This window comes from Panthera tigris, chromosome D4, assembly GCF_018350195.1.
Source record: "Panthera tigris isolate Pti1 chromosome D4, P.tigris_Pti1_mat1.1, whole genome shotgun sequence".
NCBI lineage: Eukaryota > Metazoa > Chordata > Mammalia > Carnivora > Felidae > Panthera > Panthera tigris.
In genome coordinates, this window is record NC_056672.1 from 47350107 (window position 1) to 47365473 (window position 15367).

The 15367-nt window shown below is 34.6% G+C and overlaps 1 protein-coding gene across 6 annotated transcripts in view; it reads right to left on the bottom strand.

The window, feature by feature from the left end:
- Window positions 1-15367, bottom strand: part of ELAVL2 (ELAV like RNA binding protein 2) — a 199932-nt gene that overhangs the window by 181796 nt on the left and 2769 nt on the right. The window lies entirely within an intron of this gene.

A 15367-nucleotide genomic window follows, 5' to 3' on the forward strand; every position in this document is an offset into this window, starting at 1 on the left:
CTCAAAAATTAAATGTCAGTGGTTATTTAAAAATTTTTATTGTGATAAAAAAACATATAATTTACCGTCTCAACTTTTTTTAAGTGTACAGTTTAGCAGTGTATATTTACGTTGTTGTGAAACACATCTCCAGAACTTTTTCACCTGGCAGAACTGAAATTCTTTTTTTTTTTTTTTCCAACGTTTTTTTATTTATTTTTGGGACAGAGAGAGACAGAGCATGAACGGGGGAGGGGCAGAGAGAGAGGGAGACACAGAATCGGAAACAGGCTCCAGGCTCTGAGCCATCAGCCCAGAGCCTGACGCGGGGCTCGAACTCACGGACCGCGAGATCGTGACCTGGCTGAAGTCGGACGCTTAACCGACTGCGCCACCCAGGCGCCCCATGGCAGAACTGAAATTCTATACCCACTCAACAACACCTCTCCTTTGCCTCCTGACCCTGATCCTTGATAACCTTGACTACTGTAGATGTCACATATAAGTGGAATCATACAGTATTTATTATTTTGGGATTGGTTTATTTCACTTATCCTTAGGGTGCGTTTGTGTTGTAGCATGGGACAGAAATTCCTTCCTTTTTAAGGATGCATAGTATTCCATTGTATGTAGAAAGCACATTTTGTTTATCCATTCATTCACTGTTGCACCTTTGGGTTGCTTCTACCACTTGGCTACTGTGTGCAGTGCTGCTGTAAACATGGGGGTGCAGATATCTCTCTGAGACCCTGCTTTCAAGTCTTTTGGATATATACCCACAAGTGAAAATGCTAGATCATATGGTAGTTCTATTTTTAATTTTTTGAGGAATTCCCAAAATTTTCCACGCTGGTTGCACCATTTTAGAATCCAAACAACAGAGTATAAGAGTTCCCACTTCTCTAAATCTCCACCACACTTGTTATTTTCTGTTTTTCCTAATGAGTGTGAGATATCTCATTGTGGTTGTGATTTGCATTTCTCTGATGATTATTGATGTTGAGCATCTTTTCATATGGCTGTTGGCCATTTGTACATCATCTTTAGGGAAATGACTATTCAAGTCTTTTGCCAATTTTTTAATTGGGTTATTTGATTTTTTGTTGTTGAGTTTTAGGAGTTCTTCATATATTCTGGATGCTGACCCCTTTTCTGATCATTGCAAATATTTTCTCTCATTCTGTAAGTAGCTTTTTTGCCATGTTGATTGTGTTTTTTAATAGTCTGATACAGTGATTTTTTTTAATGTGCTTTGTAAATTCTACATGTAACACTCTGTCTTTGGAACTTTATATATGTCTTAGGGGAAACTTTAATATTCACTTCCTGTAATATTTATTTGGCTGGTTCATTATCAATGAACACTTAAGTTTTTTTCCAACATTTTGCTACTACTAATAATTCTGTGCTTTTTTTTTTTTTTACATGTGTCATCTTTCATTTATTCAAGCACATCTGTAGCAAAAATGTCTAGAAGTAGAACTGCTGCATAAAATGATTTATACATTAAAAAATTTGATAACATATCAATTTATACTCCTACGAGCAATTTATGAAAATACTTATTTTCTGGCACATAGGAGTGTATTACTGTCATTTTAATTTGCATATCTTTTACTACAAGGACAAGTAAAATAATTTTATAATTTAAGGTCTGTTTGATTTTCCTTTTCTTTTTTTTATGTTTATTTATTTTTGAAAGCGAGACAGAGTGCAAGTGGGGGAGGGGCAGAGAGAGAGGGAGACACCAAATCTGCAGCAGGCTCCAGGCTCCGAGCTGTCAGCACAGAGCCAGGTGCAGCGCTCGAAATCACGAACCTGTGAGATCATGACCTGAGCCAAAGTTCGATGCTTAACCAACTGAGCCACCTAGGAACTCCTCTTTTTCCTTTTCTGTGAAATGTCTCTGTCTTTTTACCATTTGGGGAAACTTTTTTTTTTTTAATTAAATGATAGGAATTAAAGATTCCTATCATTAAATTAATATATTAAAGAAATCAAATGATTGTAATATAAGTGGCAAATATTTTTCCTGAATTGCATTTCTTAGACTTGGTTTATGATATCTTTCATTATGCAGAAATATTGAGTTTATATAGTTAATTCACATTTTTAATGTATCCTTTTTTTAAGCTAATTCTTGAAAAAAGGCTTTTTTCACCCTAAGAGCTTTTTTTTTAAAGCGTATTTATTTATTTTGAGATAGAGAGAACCAGTGGGGAAGGGGCAGAGAGGGGGACAGAGGATCCGAAGAGGGCTCTGTACTGACAGGAGTGAGCCCGTTGCAAGGCTCAAACTCATGAACCATGAGATCATGACCTGAGCCGAAGTCATACTTAACCAACTGAGCCATCCAGGTGCCCCAATGAATTTACATCAATATGAGGTATGCAGTATAGATCCAATGTTATGTTTTCTAAGTATTTATTTCCACACTATTTCCTGTATAGCCCAATCTTTTTCCTAATTTGTAATGCCTCCTTTATCATTCATTATATTTCCACATGTACTTGGGTCTATTAATGTTTCATGATACATACCCCCACATACACATTCATTCTATAATCTTTTAATTAATATAGTTTCTCAATACCTGTCTTAATGTCTAAGGCTCTTCAGCTAGTATACCTTAATACTTGAAATGACTAGGACTCTTTAGTACCTTTATTTTTCAGAATTTTCTAGCTGTTCTATCTTGATTATTTTTCATATGAACTTTAGAAGTACCTTGTCAAATTCCAAAAATATTATCTTTTTTACTGGGATAAAATTAAAGCTTAAAAATTAAATATCATTAAGTATTTATGAACTTAAGTTTTACTAAGAACATGGTATATACCTTTCTAATATATTTACCTCCTCTTTTGTATCCATTAGTAGCATTTTAACATTTTTCTCATATAAAGCTAATACATTACTTGTTAATTTTATTCCTGGTGTTTTATCTTTTTGTTGCTATTTTTAATGTTGCTATTTTTAATTTATTTTTAATTAAAATTTTTAATTTTTAATTGTTGTTGTTGTTATATGTTATAAGTTGTTGTTTGAATATATGAAGGTTATTGATTAAATGTTAGGATTTTACTGGGTCATCTTAGTGATATTTAGAAGAGCTTTTTAGCTCATTCCCTTGGGTTTTTTAGGTACATGATTTTACTACCCTAGTAATAATGATAATTCACTTCCTCCATTTTAATTTTTATACTTCTTACTTTTTGGTATGCATTTGGATTGAGTAATGCCTCCACACCATGATTCCCCTCTGAGGTCATCATGATTTGCTTTCACTTCTTTTCTCTGTCTAAAATGTCAGTTTAAGAGAGATGTCCCTGATCACTCTGTGTAAAATAGCCATGCCTCACCCATCATTACAATTTACCTCCCTGTCTCTCTTACCTTGCTTTGTTTTTTTGCCCATGGTAGTTATCCCTATATAATATTTGTTTGCTCGCTTATTTATTGGCTTTCCTGAATACTGTAACCTCTATGAAGGCAGGCTATTTAGCTTTTCTGAAAAAAGACGTGTCCCTGCTGCCTAGGATCTTGTCAAGCAAGCATCAGTTGGCTCTAAAATGTTGAATGAATGAATGAATGTTGTAGAGAATATTTTTACATTCTGAGTTAATGGGAATGCTTTTTTGGTTTCCCCACTAAGCCTAAGGCTGTGTAGCTGATATTTAAAGTTTATTTAAATCTGTCTTCTCTATTTATTTTAAAAGATTTTAAGTAATCCCTATACCCAACATGGGCTTGAATTTACAATCCTCAAATCAAGAGTCACTTGCTCTACTGACTGAGCCAGGCAGGCACCCCCCAAATCTGTCTTGTTTAACTCAATAAAAAGATTTAAAAAAAAAACCCTGAACTAATTTAAAAAAGTTTCAGTTCACTGGTTTAGTTTATTTTCATTATTTTTTTTTTTCTGGGTAGTAGGCCCAAGTAGATGGAATAGTATCAGCATTTGAGTCTTAAACATTGTGTTACTAAAGTTTAGTGTTTGGCTTTGTGTCTCGTCACCATCTCATTGCTTTTTTTTTTTTCTCAATACTTCTTTGTTTTGTTTCATTTTGAATGAAACACCTACACAGAGAAGTGCACAAAATACAAATGGATAGCTCAATGACTTCAGACAAAGTAAAACCCCTGAGAGCATTGTCCAGGTCAAAACATGGAACATTGCCCACACTCAGAAGTACAGATTTTACCCTTTTTCTCAATCACTATTGCCCCTGCTCTGACTTCTAGCACTATAATTTAGTTGTATTTGTGTTTTTTCCATCATATGATTAAAATCATACAGTAAGTATGCCTTTCGCCTGCATTCTTTTAACATTATAAAATGCATACATGTTGTTACTTATAAATGTAGTTAGTCCATTTTTATTATTGTATTATGATATTTCATTGTGGGAATATACTACTACTTCCAGAATTCGTAATCCCCTCTGCTTGCACACCAAACAGGGACAATTGTAATATGCTGTTTACTCCTTTTTTCCTTCCCCACAGAGAGTTTTCCAGCTCCTTTTCCATCACTAAACATAATTATTGCCTCTTACTTTCCTTTTATTCTTGACTTTTCAAGGCCTCTCTTTTTCCTTAGCCTTTCTGCTCTTAATCACAATGTCCTTGTTCCATTTTTTTTCCCTCCAGGAGCCTGCCCTAGCCTCCTCCTTCCCTGACCATCTAATGCAGAATATTATGACAAAGAAGAAAATACAGTAATCACAAGCTAAAGTACTATACAAATGAACTGTGAATTTTAATTTTTTAATTTGTTGAAAATATACTGTTCACAGAAATATTTTAGATTTAGAGTGGTGTTTCTTGCTATAACTTTATATTTAAGAGACATGGGTTAGTTCTTCTTAATTCTTCAAAATTCTCATATTTAAAAAAAATATTTCTGATGTAACAGAATTAAAGTAATTTAAAAAATAAATGTATTTTATGTACATAAATATATTTAGGTGTTTATATGATTCACGTAAATTGAATCATTCCCTTAGGGGGATATTTCACATTATCTTTTCATGGAAACTTAAGCTAAAAATAAGGAATTTAGAATACTTTGGTTTCCTGGGTGGCTCAGTCAGTTAAGCGTCTGACTTCAGCTCAGGTCATGATCTCATGGGTTGGTGAGTTTGAGTCCTGCATCCGGCTCTTTGCTGGCTTTTTCAGAGCCTGCTTCAGATTCTGTCTGCCTCCCTCTCTGCCCCTCCCCCACTCACGTTCTGTCTCTCTTTCTCAAAAATAAACTTAAAAAAATAAAATAAAATACTTTGGGTTCCATTTGGCATTTCCTTCAAGAATTTGCTCAAATTTTGTGATGAATTTTGGCATTGCTATCTTATAACAGCAGGAATAATTTGAAGTGTTAATCTAAATTTAAATATAAAGGTTACATAATCCACAACAAACATATTTATTGACCTCCTGATTCAACTAAGTATTACTCACTTTTGCTTTAAAAATGAGATTTCTGCTGTCTGACAAGTATTTGGTGGAAATTTTCATCTTCCATTTTCTGTTGTAAATGGATAGGAAACTGCCAGTCTTATTTTGTTGGTTCCATGTTTTGAAATAATTAAACTATTTCAAAGTGTAACCTGGGGTGAAGATGCTCCAGTATCTCAAATGAACAATGATGAAAATCAGCCCTCTTTTGAATATCAAATGGACTCAAAGCAAGAGCTTTAACATTCACTTATAACTTAATACTTGTAAATGGTGTTTCAGAAACAAATAAAAACAAAGTTACTCACTATCCTCACATCTGCACCAAACTCAGAAGTAAATAACAAAGCACTCATTATTATAATACTACATTATTAAATGAGAAAACAATAGCTTTCCAGGAAGGAAGGTTAGTTTTTCAGATGTCACTGCCAGTGGTTGATTTGTTTTGAGATTATAACACAGGTAAAGTGACTTTTCTAAGTTCTTATTGAGCCATAATATGAATCTATATAAGCTAATCTAATTCATGTTAAATATATATGTATAATTTAATTTAAAAGTTATGAGGAATTATTTTTCCTTCTCATGACTCATTCTCTTAGAACAAAAATCTCTGTAGTAAAGTGTTATAATTGTGTGTGTAACTCTATGGTTATATGCAAATATATTTTATGTAAATTTGAGTATTTTATAGGAAACTAAGTTGTGAAATACTTAACATACATGTTCTGGTTAAAACTTCTGAGAGTGGATAAATCACAAGAAACCTTTCTTGAGACAGCGATAGAGCTGAACAACTTTGAAGAGCTTCCACTTAAATAAACCCATTGAAAAAATGTACTTGTCTGTATTCCCTCCCGAAATTACATTCAAACCACATTCAAGGAGTTAGAGATATAATTCACAAGGACAAATAGAATGAGATGACAGGCAACATTTATAAATGTTTCAATTGCTATTCTGACTGATAAATTTGAATTCAGTTACCTAACTTAGTGAGATTGGGGGGCAAGCACTATTTTTGGAAGAACTTCAGCAATTGGAACCACCTGAAAATTGCAATCAGTTTCCTCATAAAATAGAGTTTCTCATCTTTGATGGGCAGTTAAGCAGAGGTGGACCCTCCAGTTATAGTAATGCTGTTGAAGGGTACTGAAGCATTTGATGGGTATGTGTGTATGTATGTTATGGACAATGTGTTGGAGCTGGGGGTGATGTGGCAGAAGGAGACTAGATGATTCCTGTAGATTTCTACCCCGTAGAATATCTGTGATTCAAATATTATACAATTCCCTCCTTATTTATAAACCTATGATAGTTTTTTTTTTTAATGCTTATTTGTTTTGAGAGAGAGAGAGAGAGAGAGAGAGAATGAGAGAGACAGCAGGAGTTGGGGAGGGGCAGAGAGAGAGGGAACGGAAGAGAATCCCAAGCAGGCCCCAACGCGGGGCTCAATCTCACAAACCATGAGATCATGAGATCATGACCTGCACTGAAATCAGGAGCTGGACACTCATCTGACTGAGCCACTCAGGCACCCCAACCTATGATATTTCTATATCATTACTGAAAAAATATGAACTGTCATCCTGTGGTTAATAACAACTAAAAACTTGAATTTTACAATTTTTTGAGCGTATACTCAATAGTAATTACTTATTATTTCACCTCTTAAAGAAACATCACAATCTGATGGTTGTTTAAAATAAAGAAAATAGGTCATTTATCACAAATATCTTGTATAAATGCTTGAATTGTGTTATAGTTAGTGCCAATATCTCAGTTTATCAGCAAATGCTGGGGCTTTAGCGTTAGAGAAAGATGGGCATAAAGGAAGAAAAATATTAGAAGTCACTATTTTAAAAAGCTATAAATTGGTCTGACGTGATTTTCTGTTTAGAGTCACATAGACTTAGTTTGAATCCTGAATTTGTCATTTTCTAGCTGTATAATAGCACATTGTTTATCTCTTTGGAGCCTTGGTTTCTTTACTGATAATATGGGGAAATAAAAACAGGGAAATAGCATCTAAGCAGAGGGCTATTGTGAGTATTTAATGAGATTAAGCACGTGAAGGATTTAGCACATTGCTTTGTAAGTGCTTAATAATTGCTGGCTATTAATGATATTAATGATAGAATGATGTTAACATTATAGAATGTTACCCCCCCATGCATAGCAGATGTACCCTATGATAGCTGCTATGACATACAATAGTGAGCGCTAGATCTCCTAGAAAATCTCCTAGAAAATCTCTGTTGGTAGATGTTCCATGGAATTCTATGAAAGAATGGGATAACAATCAATTTCTCATGCATCTCAGAAAAATAGCAAATAGAGATTCAACATATACAGATAATGATCACTATTTTGACATTGTCCTAGAGAGGGTGAATAAGAGGCAGCATCTGTGCTAGAAAATCTGGTCTTCTATATTCATTTGGTTATATAAGTAGCTATTGTTAGGTTATATCACTGTGTAGGGGTTCAGCTGGCATAACAAGATGCTGAAGTGTTTTAAATGTATGAGCCTGGTATTCCTGTGTGACTAAAGGCATTGTTTACTAATGACATTAAGTGTAGGGTAGCTCATTTAAAAAAATTGGTCTATTGTATAAAATGAGCCTGCTTTAAAATAAGACCATGTATTTTATTTAATCCGAAAATTAATGTTCCTGAAGAAAATACAAACCCATTTCAACGGTTACCATGCAATTCTAATAAAAATATCTGGCAAAAATGATCAGCAATTACTTACTGTTAAGCCTATTTTACTTGTACTGAATGGAGGGAGACTTTTTAAAATTTTAATTTAAGGAATATATAATAGTAGGAATCCAGAATCCTAATGTTCACAGAGAGTAATGGTTTATTAACTACAATTCATATACTCTGTGACTAGGTGTGAATTCTTTTGAGCTTTAACATAAAAAAGCAACAAGCAGTGCTAGTTTGCTTAAAAAGAAACTGACTTCTGTTATAACTGGTTGCTATAAAACATTTTTTTCAAGTTAGGTTAAAAAAAAGTAGGAATAATCTAGCAAATGGTTACAAAACGAAAAGCAAATCAATCAATACTTATATTGTTAATTTCCAGCCTCACCTCAGGCATCAAGTTTTCTGATTATATATAATGTAAAAAGCATAGTCATAGAAGTAAAACAAAGAAGAGGGAGAAATCAATTATTTCTTCATATACCATGAGAATACCTTTTTAGGCTTGCAAAGCTTAACTACTAACACACTCAGAAAGAGCATTCTTCATATAGTGGGTATAAAAATGGCCTAATTTGAAAGACAAAGTGTTGGCCATGCATACCCAGTAGATTCTATTCAGCAAACTCTTGAGATTTCATGTTGACATAATGAAATATTGTACTATTCCTTGTAGGCTAAATTTTTCTTTACCTCCTTAAATCAATAGCCTAATAATATTTTGTCCAACTCTGACTGCATCTAAATTTGAAGTTGCTTTACTGAAAATTGCAGGTTTACTGCTCTCAAGTTACTCACCCTTTCTTTTTACCTCCCTTTCAGATCTTTCCTCCAAATCTTTTAGAACTAGTCTTTAGAATATATATAATACACATTAATAAGAATCACTTAAGCATAACTATTTTCTTTGGGTGCCAGGGAAGATGTCCATCTTTCTTAGTGTTGGCAATTGGTTTAATTTCTTCAGGCTCTTTAATAAAATAAACGTTGGTGTCCAATGTGATTATTCTTGTATTAGCTAGGTAATTTCTCTGGGGTAGGTGACAATTTAATTCAATAATAAGCTATTATGTGTGTAGGGGAAGGGCATTTTGGGCAGAATCTTGATTAGTTTTCACAAGATTCAATGTACTGTATATTTATAAACCAATATCTTAAGTTCTTGAATCTGTATTGCTAAAGGGTTCACAAATTTTAAATTCTTAGGTCCCCACCTAATGATACAGTGTTTTTTAGATTACATTTAAATATGAAAATTTTCAAATAGACACAAAAGTAGAAAGAAAAGTAAAATGAATCTCTGTGTACCAATCATCCAAATTCAACAGTTATCAAGACTACCATGATTGCTTCATAATTTTTACTTTGTAAGAGTATTTTATATAAACTTTTCTTGAAGAATAACAAACTACAGAAAAGTGCATGAACCATAAGAACATAACGCTATGAGCATCTGTATCAAGAAGCAGAACAACAGCAGATCCCCAAAAGTCTTCTTATGCTCCCTTCTAGTCATTACTCCCAACTTCAAGGGAAACTGATATTATGACCTCTATCATCATTAATTAGTTTTGCCTATTTTTGGAATTTTGTATAAATAAAATCATGTAGTATGGACTCTTTTGTGTCTGTCTTCATGTCCTCAATATTATGTTTATGAGATTCGTCCATGCTGTAGCAGCCTGCTGGAGTTTGCTCTTGTTGTACGGTACTCAGTTGTATGGATAGGCCATTATATACCCATTTTACTGTTGAACATTTGGATTGTTTCCAGTCTTTGGCTTTAAAAATATTGCTGCCATTAGCATTCTTTTACATGCCTTTTGGTGAACATATGTGAACATCTCCTTATGTATACATGTGCTGAATTATTTTTAGATTTTTAATGTTTATTTTTTAGAGAGAGAGACAGTGCGAGTTGGGGAGAGACAGAGAGAGAGAGAGAGAGAGAGAGAGAGAGAGAGAGAGAGGGAAACACAGACTCTGAAGCAGGCTCTAGGCTCTGAGTTATCAGCACAGAGCCTGATGCAGGGCTCAAACTCACACACTGTGAGATCATGACCTGGGCCAAAGTCGGACCCTTAACCGGCTGAGCCACCCAGGTGCCCCCACGTACTGAATTATTTTAAAGTAAATTCCAGAAATTGTCATTTCACCTTTGTATGTTTCAGCATACTTTGGCATGCATCTCGACAAAGTATGGACATTTTCTCACATAATAATCACTGTTGCTTGTTATCATTGGATGCCTTGTCTAATTAAAATGCATGGAAAAATACTGAAGTTGAAATATACCAAAGCTGATAGTAGTTTTCTTTAGTTCTGATGGACAGATCAAATAACCAACAAGCATTTATTAAACTCTTTTTTGCCAGATCATCTAACTCATCTGTTTGGCAGTTTTTTGGGTTTTTTTTTTTTTTCTTTTTAAATGTTTATTTTTGAGAGAGAGAGCACAAGCAGAGGAGGGACAGGGAGAGGGGAACGGAGGATCCTGAAGTGGGGTCTGCACTGACAGCACAGAGCCCGACGTGGGGCTTGAACTCATGAACTGCGAGACCATGACCTGAGCCAGAGTCAGACGCTCAATCAACAGAGCCACCCAGGCACCTCTGGCAGTATTCTCACTCATAAACTCAATTACTGATTGGAATTTAAGGGGAGAAAATAATTCCTTTTGATAAATTGCTAGCAATGGAACTGTTTATATTAGGTATCATAAACTAATAATTCAACTCACGAACAAAATGGGCTGTGGAGCATACTTTAATGAATACTGACTTAAGTGACTTTTTCCAAGTGTAAATGTTACTTCTACAGGATTTCTGACAAATGTTTAAAATAAATTATTGATAGTAATCAATATATTATATATACCATAATGATTATATATATATTATAGAAAATATATGATATTGTGTATATTATATCAATATATTTAATAATAGATAATATATAGGGACACTTGGGTGGCTCAGTCGGTTAAGCATCTGACTTCGGCTCAGGTCATAATCTTGTGGTTCCTGAGTTAAGCCCTGCGTCAGGCTCTGCGTTGACAGCTTGGAGCCTACTTCAGATTCTGTGTCTCCCTCTCTCCCTGCCCCTCCCCCACTTGCACTCTCTTTCTCTCAAAAATAATAAAAAAATTTTTTTAAAGAATAGATAATATATACTGATTAAAATTATTTAACATATAATTGAGATAGCTTTAATTAATTAGTACTTAAGACATTCAAAGAGATATCTTAACTAACATTTCCTACATCTGATTTCATTGTTTTATGAACATAATGTCAATGGAAAGAAATGATCTTTTTTGCTTGGGATATATGATAATGATTAAATAATTTAGAATACCTTTGCTGATATAATCTTGGTCCATGTCTCAGGTTGAACCACTCCTATTTTATAGATTGATTTTTTTTGCTCGGATTTTCCTTATTACTTTATCACTCCAAACATTAAAACATGTTTTAGAACTTGCCTCAAATTCTGATTTTCTAATGCATTTGCTGTGTGATCCTGATCAAGCAATGACTTCTCTGAGGCCCAATTTTCTTGTCTAAATCATATTGTAGTAATTCCCACCTCTTTTTTTCATATTTATTTAAAAATAATTCAGGGCGCCTGGGTGGCTCAGTCAGTTGAGCGTCAGACTTCAGCTCAGGCCATGATCTCACAGTTCATGAGTTGGAGTCCCATGTTGGGCTCTGTGCTGACAGCTCAGAGTCTGCAGCCTGCTTTGGTTTCTGTGTCTCTGGCTCTCTCTCTGCCCCTCCCCCACTTGTGCTCTGTCTCTCTGTCTCTCAAAAATGAATAAATGTTAAAAAAAATTTTTTAAATAATTGTAATATTTATCATGAAGATTTTTCTAGAAACTCACACTAAATATAAAAATTTGTATATTAATATGCTATTTCAATAGTTTTAAGTTCTAAAATCAAAAGACTGGCATAAACACAGTAGAAACTATTTAAGCTGTCTGCTTTTGTTTTGAATCTTGTTTTCTTTTGACTTTTGGTCACTTAAAACAGTAAAACAACATCAACAAGACAATAGCTATGATTTACTGACCCTTACTGCGTACCAAGTATTGTGTTTGTTAGTTCATGTAAAATGTTTGTAATCTTTACAACAATGCTGTAAGGTAGCTTAATATCAATTATAATAATTTATGCCTGTTTTACAAATGAAGAGATTGACATTCAGAGAAGTTAAATAAGTTTTACATTGTCACATAGCTGGTAAGTAGTAGAGACAAAATTCCAACTCATTTTTCTTCTCATTAGCTAGGTCAAGATTTCCTTTATACAATGTAAACTCACTTTATTCTGCTATTGTGTCTGTACAAATAGACTTGTGAGCACTATGATGTAGTTATGTTAGTTTTCAGTAAATTTTTAAAGAAATGTCAGTAAATAATGCTATTTTACCAACCTCATGGGGTGTCAGGTTGTAAAAAATTAAATATTAATGTTCTTTTTATGTCTATAAACAGAGCCGTAAACAATTTAATAAATTTTGATATTATATGTGAAATTAGCATATTTTAGGAACTCATTTTTACAAGTTGATAACTTTTAAATACAGGGTACAAAATTTTTTAAATAATTAATTAAATTTTATCTAAAATTTACCCATCTATTGTGATGTGTTAGGGTGTTAACTGGATGCACAGAAGGCACTAAGCACCCTTGATTAACTGCCAGGCCACATTTTTTCGTGGAACTAACAATGTATAGAATCTGAGCATTCATTTTTAAGAAAAGTATCATTAAAAATTCTGTTGCGAAATGTTTGCCTCTGCAATGAGGAGCTGTGTCATGTGGCTATTCGGAAATCACATTCCTAATTATTTATCTACCTCCTCGTCAGTTTAATATCAAATTATATTTCATCCTTCCTACCTTCTTAGAAGCCTTGAGTATAAAGAGTAAAGAATTTTTGATGGAACAATTCATAATGCCTGAAAACATTTGCCTCGTATAGTCATAGCTCTAATCTTACTTCTGATTAAAGATTGAGGTTATTAGTAAATTGAAGGTCCCTTATTTCCCATGTGTTAAATAAAGTATTAGTGCTCTAAACCAAGTAAGGGATTACTTTGGGGGAAATCAGGTATATTTTCTAGTCCTGCTTGTGTGCTTTCTTATGGCCAATGTTTTTAAAGGTCCCAGGGGATTAGAGTGTGTGGGGTACACGGTGTGTGTGTGTGTGTGTGTGTGTGTGTGTGTGTGACTATTTCTGTTTGTAGGGAGGTAAGGAGTAGGACAGAGAGTAGAAAAGCGTGTTTAGGGAAAGTAGGGAGAGGAAAAGAGAACACATCAAAGAGAGAAACTTTTTTTTTTTAGAAGAGAAACTTAAAAAAATTGTTTTTTAATGTTTATTTCCGAGAGAGAGAGAGAGAGAGAGAGAGAGAGAGAGAGAGAGAGAAACAGCACGCGCGGGGGAGGGGCAAAGAGCGATCAGGAGACAGAATCTAAAGCAGGCTTCAGGCTCCAAGCTGTCAGCACACAGCCCAGTGTGGGGCTCCACCCCAAGAACCGTGAAATCATGACCTGAGCGGAAGTTGGAGGCTCAACCAACTGAGCCACCCAGGAGGGAGAAACTTTCAAACTGAGATTGCTAAGTATACAGGGGTATTACTTCTGAGGTAATACTTTCCCACTGTTAGAAAAGAGATGCTGGAAGCTTGTTGGCCAATATGTAGTGTAGGGGATTTGGATATTTGGATCCAATATCAGGTCCACTTGTAAATCAAAGATTCTAGAAATCCATAATTCTAAATGATATGAAACTGGTTAGAGGTCCTTGGATGGCAGTTATGAATTAGATCAAGTTCAAAGGGGGAGAGGTTTTTATTCTCCTTGCATGGCTACAAGAACAGTTTCAAACACATGATAATAATAGTGCTTTGTCTTACAAGATGAAAGTTTGACTCCACTTTTCGTTCTCTATTACCAACAGTAATTCAATTAAAATTTTATTTCAAGCTCATCGTCTGTCAGAAGCTTTGTCTTTCGTATGCTTGAATTCTAATATACCCTATGTAAGTCATTCAAACTAGTGAGCATCTCATTTGGCAAAAAGAATACAGTTGTTTTTTTCATAAACAGCAGTTTGGAAAACTGGGTAGAGAACAAACTGTTCACTTAGCATTGCAGTTACTTTGTTCTTTTTCTCTGTGATATGCTCTAATTTTATTACCACAAACAAATGAAAGGCGTAGGGATGGGAAGTAGGGTACAGGCCATATTCTGAACTGGCTTTCAATTGTGACTTGTTCTGATTCCATTTGTACATTCAAAAATGGCTATTTTGAAATTAAATTTGCTTGGCATATCTAGGCTATCATTTGCTTTTGTTTTGTGGAGCTATCTTCATTCTGTGGGATGATAGGATTCAGGTCTAGCTGGTCACTCTATCATTTCAGTGGGTGAAGCTTATTCTCACTGAGATTGTATTATGTTTAGGAATTCACTTTCTCTTTTAGCTGTGGATGAACATCGTTATTAACTCCAATTCTTCCTCAAGTGTTATCTTTCTGCAATTTGCATCAGTATCACTTGGGACGATTGTTAGATTCTAGCACAAATTTACACAATCAAAAACATAGGGATCTGAATTTTAAACACATTTCCAAACAAACAGGTAATTCTTATTTAGCCTAATATTTAAAAGTCATGATCATCTGAGTTAGTCTGTGTTGCCTTTCCCCTTTCACTAGCTTTCCAAAGAAAAGTCTAATATTCTTACACCAGTCTTGCTCTCTCCTCTCAGTCCTGGGTCTTTCTTGAACCGAGGCAAATCCCCTTGTTGATCCATGAATTTTTCCCCTCGTAACCAGATGTAGAAACCAAACATGTCAAAAGAATACTGTGGTGGCTAAATTTTATGTGCTGATTTGGCTAGGCTATGGTGCCTGGCTGTTTGGTTAAATATTAGTCTAATGTTGCAGTGAAGGTATTTTGTAGATGTACTTAACATCTATAGTTGTTGACATTAAGTAAGGGAGATTGCCCTTGATAATGTGAGTGGACTTCCTCCAGTCAGCTGGCTTAAGACCAGAACCTGACATTTCCCAGGCAAGAAGGAATTCTGTCTCAAGGTTATGATATAGAAATCCTGCCTGAGCTTCCAGCCTGCTGGTCTGCCCTACAGATTTCCAATCTCAGACTAGCCAGCTCCCAGAAATGTGTAAGGCAATCCCTTA